This window comes from Lathyrus oleraceus, chromosome 5, assembly GCF_024323335.1.
Source record: "Lathyrus oleraceus cultivar Zhongwan6 chromosome 5, CAAS_Psat_ZW6_1.0, whole genome shotgun sequence".
NCBI lineage: Eukaryota > Viridiplantae > Streptophyta > Magnoliopsida > Fabales > Fabaceae > Lathyrus > Lathyrus oleraceus.
The window spans coordinates 525,226,991-525,234,163 of record NC_066583.1 but is presented as its reverse complement, the minus strand read 5'-3'; the positions used below and the strand labels follow the sequence as shown (position 1 = coordinate 525,234,163).

Genomic DNA, 7,173 nt, shown 5'->3' with positions numbered 1-7,173 from the left:
CCGAAACTCTTTTTTATCCCACGGTAAAAAAAATAATGAATTCTTCGTTGCACATAAATGTAATCATTTCAAACATAGCAACCATTTAGAAATAAATAATTTTTATTCAAAAAAATAACCAACTAAATGATTAATTGTTAGTAAGGAACATATTTCTACCCTATATGAGACATGAAACCACTTTCACTCATTCTTCATTATGAAAAATGATATTACACCTTCTTTTCATGAATTTGGGAGTATGAGACAAATATTGTATGCGAAGAGTCTTATAACATGTGATAAACATGTATTTCAATATATGAATGTTGAACCAAATACTTTAAATACAAAGTTTTATGCGTATGTGTAACATCCCCCATAAATTTGTCATCCCCTTTCACTTTAATTTTATCCTCAATAGAAAATTCAAAGGTAGTTGCGAGATAGGGTTAGTGTGACCTCAAGGGGACAATAATTTTATAAGAAATTGGTATTTGTATTGTATTATCTATTAGTAATATTAAGACACTTTTTATTAAATTTATTTTTTAAAAGTAATAAAGTTCCTAAAGTAACTTTTATCTTTAATTTAACATTAAGTATAACTTAATTGTGAGTCCAACGTAAGCATTAGAACATTATTATTCAAGTATTTGTAGTCGCGCTTTATTATGAAATTAGATATCATTTAAGCATAAAGACTATTACATTGATAGACTGATGATTACATATCATTGATTATGGATAAAGAGTTATCGAGACTTCACATAGGTAAAAATATTAGGTATAATATTTATATTTTACTGACCATCCGTGAGAATAATACTTAAAATTGTATGTAAGTGGCATAACTTATTATATTATTGATAATGGTTTATATCACCCCTTGACTTGAAACCTTTATGGACCCTAAATTTGGAGTCGAGTACTTTATTTCCGTTCATACAATGTTTGTAATATGATGACAATAAAAATATTTGATGGGTAACCATAAATCATCCTGAATGACACGAGTTACTTAAATGAAAATTTTCACCTTACAAAACATGAAGAATGTCTAAAGGCTGACTATGTGTCTAGACAAGGGTAACACAATCCCTTTCTTGTTTACAATTTGTAAGACCCAAATTTTGACCCTAAGATCTCTCATGGCATCATAACATTGCATTTGCATCTTGCCTCAAGGATCATAGCATCTTGGCTCCGAACCTTTGGGTGGGAAAACTTGTGAGTTGGTTTGAGATCACCAAGCATGCTTGAATTGTATATTATTGATTTCCTTACTTTAAATATTAACCAAAAGCACAAAAATATGTCACTAACATTTTTTGTTTTGTAGTGTGAACCATGATAAGATCTGAGGCTCTTGGGAGACCTTATGCTCAATAATATGTCCAGGTGAAGATGAAAGAAAGCATGACAATGGTTCCCAAAGCTCTCATCCATCAAATATGCCTCCCAAGTATCTCAATTCATCATTTTGATCAAAGCAAACCAAAGGGCTTGAGGCTTGATTCCCAAGGAAACCCTAATTCATATGTGCATCAACTATGCCTTACTCATGAAGCAACCTCAACCCATGATCAAATACCATTAAGGGAAGTTCTTTAATTCATCATTTAATGCATATTTGAGCTTATTTTAGTGTCCTCAATCATCAATTCATTAAGATTTGAGGCATGGACTTGAGAAGTTAATCAGTCAATTCATCTGACTATTTTGAAATACACTAATACCTAACTTTTAATGTGTTTGTCAAATGGAGATGACCCCAAGAGCAACAATGTTCTTAAGAACCATATGAACAACTTTCATGTTTATTAAAAATTTGTTTGAAGATTTTAAGGTCATCATCCATTTTAAAACATTATAGGTCATTTTGATTGAAACCCTAATTTTGGGTCAACTTCCCAAGCACATAACTCATTCATTTTTTATGATTTTGAGGTGGGATCAAATTAATTGGAAATTTCAAGATGTCTAATTCATTTGTTATGTTTAACAAGTTTTCATAATCCTAAAATAAATACATGTTATAATGCAATACATTATAGGTCACTTTGGACCAAAGGCATTGAAATGTGAAAAAGTCCAAATTCAAGTGCCCATAACTTTCTCATAAAAACTCCAAATGATGAAAATTTTGAGTCCAAATTGATTTCCTTGAAAAGATATACAACTTTGATGTTGAAGGTTTTATCATCTGGAGCTTGCATCATTGAAACAGAAGGGCTTGAAGTTGATCATTTTTGGAAATTTTCACATGCACATGTTTTGCACCTTGCACTTCATGATCAATTTTCATCAATTTCCCAACTCCAAATGAAGTTTTGTTCAACATAACAATTGATCCTCATGTCAAGATCTTTCCAACCATTACCCATAAGGCCACGTTCTATTTTTGGAGGTGGCATTTTCGAAGAGGATAACATTTTAGTGCTTTTTTGGAAACAAGTTGAAAACACATTGCACAAGCTCATGACATCATTTCTGCACGTCCATCTCACCTAAATGTGATACCAGCATTCATTTGCAATGAGAATTGGGCCCTCCATGCGCCTGTACAGGCCCATGCATGGAGGCCCTCTCCATTCATGCACACACTTTGCTCATGCATTGCCTTGCCAATTGCTATAAATAGGAGTGCTAGGCTTCACAATTGAGCAACCTGAAGGCGCCTGTTATGCTGCAAGAATCCCTCCTTAGCCATACTTAAAGGAATTTCCACTTTCTTCTCAAAAATTCAGATCTGAATTTCAACTACATTGGTTGATTTTCAGATTTATAATTCTTTGACCTTGCTTCATCTTCATCATTAGATCATACTGCAAGCATTAGCAAAGGAGAATTGTGCTCTCAAGATCCACATTTCAGAGGTGGATATCCAAACTTTCTTTCTTCGAAACTATTTGTTTATAGCTTGTTTCTTGCATTTATTGGGTTGGCTGAAGTCCTCTCATTAGAGGCAGTTCATTTATGCTTTGAATTTTGAAATTCCATCAAGTTTCAGTTGAAGACCATATTTTTCAATCTCTGATTTCTCTCTCCATGGAAGTCTAGAGTGAAAATAGATGGCATAGGGGTGATGTACATCACCCCAGCTTTCCGTTGCTGTATAGATCGTGGCATTTGGTTGAGGTTGCCATGTCTGCAACTCTCACCGGCGCTGATGAGTTCGCCGGAGAAAATGGTGGTGTACACCACCGTTCTAGCTCCAGATCAAACCACAACCCTTAGATCTCGTTTCCAGATCTAATCTGGACCATCTCTTGTTATGACTTTTTTAATGGCCGCATGCTTCTCATTGACTTAAGTGTTTGGTGGACGCGCGCCTAAGGATCGTTTGATGCGCCAACTCAATTAATGAGCCTGATCCAACGCCTCACGTTTTTCCTCATTTTATTTTCTGATTTTAATTTTAATTTTATTTCTTTTATTCCATTTCATTTCAAAAAATCATATCTCATTCATTTTAATTCCAAAAAATGTGAGACCAATTGCATTATTTCTCTTTTAATTTCTAGTTTCTAAAAATGATTTTTAATATTTTTTATTTTATCATTTGATATTTTTTATGAATTTTCTCTTTTCTGGTTATTTTGAATTCATTTTAAATAGTTTTTGATATTCAAAAAATACAAGAATATTTTCTTAACCTCTTTGAATGATGATGAATCTATGAAAAATGTTCTCATCAATTTATTAATTGATTTGAGATTTATTTGAGATTTTAATTCAATTAGGTTATTTTTATGCATTTTTAATTGATTAAAAATAGTTTCTGGTTTCTAAAAATGCTAAAAAAAATTGTCAAACTTTGTTTGACCTTGTTGAACTTAGGGTGATCTACTTGGACTTTTCAAAGTTGATTTGAAATGGATTTGAAGTTTGACCTTTAATTGTTTATTTTAATTCAATTATTATTTTTATTTTGAAAAATACCAAAAAATATTTTATTTGTTTCTTGACTTCTAAGTTTCATTTTGCTTCTGTTTGCTAATGTTTGACCTTGATTTCATCTATCTTTGGTCAATGTGTGTTAATTACTTCATTTGAATTTCAATTAATGTTCATTCTTATTCATCTCCTTCTTCATCTTTTTCTTTTTTTTGATCAATGAGTTAAAGATTGGTGGTTAGCCTTTATGAATGGGAGGTTTAACCTTCTTTGATTCAAATCTAATTCATCTTGATCATAGATCAAGTGAATGGCTTTGCATTAAGGATATGTTGCTTCCTAATCAAGCAAAGAACCTAAATCAAGATCTCTAACTTGTGTTGTTGCCTATATTTTTATTGACCGGCCTCAGATAGGTGTGACTACTACATTAGTCCACTTACGATTGCTTAACATAGCGCTAAATTGCCTTATGGCACACTAACTCTAACTATTGACCATTAACATTTAATTCTTTCACTTTACATTTATGCAATTTAATATTCTTGTACATATTATTCATTTGCTTTTGCCCTTTTCTCATTTGAGCACATGTTTATGTTAATGCAATTTGCCTTTTGCTCACTTGAGCATATAATTGTGTATATAATATTGTGCTTGTGTTTTGTTTTGATTGTTGAGAACCAATTGCAAATGGACAAAAGGACTTAGACTTTAGGACATTCCCTATGCAAAAATGGAGTCAAAGAGCAACTAGGCCTTATGCCTTTAGAGTGCTATAAAAGTCAAAGAGCAACTAGGCCTCCTGCCTTTAAAATGCTTAATGTTGAAGGGGAATTGAAAGGACCTATTCTCTAAACTCTGTCTTGTCCATTCTTTGTTTGCATTGTAGAATTTTTTGATGTGTGTGTTCTTGTGCTAGGGATTCCAACTTGAGCCTAAGTGAAGAACCATTGTCATGAGCTTCTAAAGTGAGAGATATAAGAGCCATTGGAGGATTCCTAAGAGCTTTCTTGATTGATTAATTGCTTGAGTATTTTCTTATTTGCTTGCTTAATCCAAAGTATGGGAGCTACTTGGATCATCAATATGATCTCAAGAAGGGAACTCCATTTGTGGTTCTATTTCTTTTCCTTCATCTCTTGTATGTTTAGGACTTAGCCATTCTTCTTCTTCCCTCCACTCTAACCCAAGCCAAAACTTTTGTGCAAACATTAACATTTGTTTTCAAACATTAGAAACCTAAGCATTATGCTTTTGATTTTCAAACTTTCTTTTCATAACACTTATTTTGAATTGGATCTTTAAGTCAACTTTGACCATATTTTGTAAATACTTTTCATTGGTAAATATAACTCATTCAAATGTTTTTGTGGTTTCAATGGCCACTTTCTTATTAAACTTTTTCATAACCATTAGCTATTAGGTTTGAGTTATCCTTAAGGTAGATATAATACTCACCTATATCCTTAGTGATGGACAATGAGTCTTCCATGCTTATTATAGGGTTAACCCCTCACTAGCATGTTGAGACTATCCTCACATGGTGTATTTGTGGTTTTAGGTTGAGTTTTCTCCCTTGGATAACAAAAGACCTTAAGGCTTTTGGACCAATCAATTCACCAACTTCTTTTGAGATTTTTACCCCGAACTACGAGATTTTGATCCTAATCTTTTTTTAAGATGGTACGTAGGCAGTGGGTTTATCCATTCAAACACAAAATTGTAAATAACTTGTATACTCTTCTCTCATCTCCCCAATCATGTTTGCACAAATAAATTTCACAAATACCAACCTACCTTACAACAATTGTGAAAAGGGCTCCCTAGGAGTACCTAGGATGTTTTGGGTGATTAAAACCTTCTCATTGCATAACCAACCCCCTTACCCCGATCTCTGACATTTTTATTAGTTTTTGATTTGATAAAACTTCTCGGTTTTTGTTTGCTTTCTAACCTTTCCTTTAGATAAATAGAAGTACGGTGGTGACTCGAATTGTATGATTTACTTTTTGATTTAGTCAATAAATCTAAAGGTAACGAGTACCCCGCTACACAATTCATACATTAAACGGAAACTGTACACATAATCATTATCACTGAAAAGTTTTGTAGTATCACATGAAACTTTTTCACTCTGGTAGCGATAATATGTTTCTTGATACCATTCACTATTTATTATGTTAAATATTCGATTAAATATAACTTGATATATTAGGGGATTATGCTAAACAAAACATACAATAACAAATTGATTTAAAAAAGTAAGTTAAGCATGTTCCATGGCGCAATCTTACAATGCACTTGTGATAATTAGATAACTATGGTACACCATAAGGTACAATATATTTAATGGAATCTGATACACCGTAATGGAATATGTGCTTAAATGGGCTTGTTCAACATGGCAGCCCACACGAGTGGTTATATAATTAGAACTCTTGTGCTTAAGTAAATTATTTTTGGCAATGTTTGTTTTAGAAATCTAAGTTTTATGCATGATATGCAACACCTTTTATATATGTTTTATCTCATACCTCATTAGTTTTAAACTCTCTAGAAAATTAATATAAATTCATTGTGTTGTATATGGTAAAGGTTTATTAGGTCCAACAAATATCTAAGAAGAACATAAATACCTATGTAAAACATGTGCTCGAACATTTATTCAACTCATCAATTTCAAAATAATAAGTGAACCCACCATTGGGTCCATTGCTCAGTGGTAGAGCATTTGACTGCAGATCAAGAGGTCACCGGTTCGTACCCGGTTGGTCCTTATTGAAGTAATTTATTATTTTTATAAACAGATACTAAATTAATTGTAATTAATTTTAAAGAAGTTAACCATTTATATATAATTAACTTTTATTTAAATAAAGTAAACACTTAAATAACTACTTATTACCAAATAAGTTCTTTTTAGCACAAAATTGATAATCTCTTTTCAATCATTTTGAATGCATTTGTTCTAAGTTGCCAAACTATTCAGTTAAACATTATTTTCTTTTAAAATACATTAACCCTTTTTCAATCATCCTTTCTTTTTAAGCAATGTTTTTTTTCTGGTTCTTAGAATGAATTGTGAGTAGGAGAGAAATTCAATATACCAAGAGTCCTGTAAAAATTAAATGAACATGAAAATTAAGTATAATAAATTTTAACCAATGACTCAAAATCAAAATGTATATGCATGATAAGCATCATATTCAATAACTCTCGTATCTCTGACCATTTTTGTTTTAACTCAATTAAAATTCCAAAGGTAGTTGAAGATGTGTCCATGGTGTGATA

At 32.0% G+C, this 7,173-nt stretch overlaps 1 non-coding gene across 1 annotated transcript; it reads left to right on the top strand.

Annotated features, from left to right (window-relative positions):
• Nucleotides 1-6,587: 6,587 nt before the first annotated feature.
• On the top strand, nucleotides 6,588-6,659 carry TRNAC-GCA (transfer RNA cysteine (anticodon GCA)). Its single transcript has one exon. It is a non-coding gene; the product is annotated as a tRNA-Cys (tRNA).
• Nucleotides 6,660-7,173: the final 514 nt, after the last annotated feature.